This window comes from Sinocyclocheilus grahami, unplaced genomic scaffold (genome assembly GCF_001515645.1).
Source record: "Sinocyclocheilus grahami isolate Dianchi unplaced genomic scaffold, SAMN03320097.WGS_v1.1 scaffold374.1, whole genome shotgun sequence".
NCBI classification, from domain to species: Eukaryota; Metazoa; Chordata; class Actinopteri; order Cypriniformes; family Cyprinidae; genus Sinocyclocheilus; species Sinocyclocheilus grahami.
In genome coordinates this window covers 1,139,350-1,140,545 of record NW_015505553.1, presented here as the reverse complement: position 1 = coordinate 1,140,545, position 1,196 = coordinate 1,139,350, and the positions used below count along the sequence as shown (strand labels likewise).

The window sequence follows — 1,196 nt, the reverse complement described above, 5'->3', positions numbered from 1 at the left end:
TGAATGTGGAGCTCAGCTCCTGATGAGCACAGTGTAAGGACTCCTGCGAGCGGAATGTGATAAGAACTAGAGGTGAATACGGAGGACTTCAGGAAGATCTGAAGATTTTTGTCACATCGATATGCTTGAAATGACAACTGTCAGCAGCAGAGGGAGGAACAGCTTTAAACGTTTTTTGCATGTCTTAAGAGTGGTCTGTGAGGTTAAGTTAACTTGAAAAGTACAGACAACAGAACATGAAATCAAGTTATGTCAACTGTAATAAAATAAAATATAGTGCATTGTATAATCATGAAATATAAAACATGTTATCGAATAACATCTGAAAATGAAATTGAGTTGGATTAAGTAAATTTCTATTTAATCCTACTTGAGACTAAACTCTATGTGTCACATTTATTGAGGATTTTCACCTTTTCACCACTACAGAAAGATGAGACGTGACTTCAAAAGTAGTGCAAAAACAATTTAATAAACCGGCAGAAACCAAAATGTAGTTCAGATTCTACATTTTATTTCTTCTCATTAATTTGAAGAGAATCATTTGGCTGCCAGGAATGGGCCCACTCCTTGCCACTAAAAACACAAGGGAATTTTTTATTTATAATTTTTTTTTTTACTGGGTGTTTCCAATAAACAAACATTTTAACAAGTTTGAAGCACACATCATTAAGCATAACAGTTTTATTTTCCATCTATGAAGGACCGCCACCATTTGCGAAACAAAACAAAACAGATTAATAAGAAATTATTGTAGCAAAAACAAACAAATAAAAAAGATCAACAAAGATGAAGTAAATTAATAATGCTTACATTAATTGATAAAGCAGAAAAACAGAAGAATACATACCATATTGGACAGGGCTCCCAGTCAACCAATATTTCTGCTTTGCCCTATCAAGAAAAAGAAAAAAAAGAATAGATTGACCCTCAATATGACCCCAATCAACTTTTACTTAGTTTAAAAAAATGGTTCCCTTCATCTCAGTGGAATAAGATTTTGTGAATTTTCAACATTTTATATCTATATTCACATAAAAAAACTGGGCTTGATTCGGTTGTTCTGAAGGTATGTATTATTATTATTTTACAAATCTGTCCCTTGGAGTCAATATGACCCCACATTGAAATGAATGGGAAATGTGAAAAAAATTATATATATTTTTTTCATTTGTCAAAAAAAAAAAATCCGGCAT

The 1,196-nt window shown here is 32.1% G+C and overlaps 1 long non-coding RNA gene across 1 annotated transcript in view; it reads right to left on the bottom strand.

The window, feature by feature from the left end:
• Positions 1 to 481: 481 nt before the first annotated feature.
• The window catches only part of LOC107549551 (uncharacterized), a 3,153-nt gene continuing 2,438 nt past the window's right edge, over positions 482 to 1,196 (bottom strand). The window contains exons 2-3 of the long non-coding RNA XR_001604575.1: positions 851 to 894; positions 482 to 576 (exon numbers count right to left, since the gene is read on the bottom strand). This is a non-coding gene — a long non-coding RNA (uncharacterized lncRNA). The remainder of the gene's footprint in view (positions 577 to 850; positions 895 to 1,196) is intronic.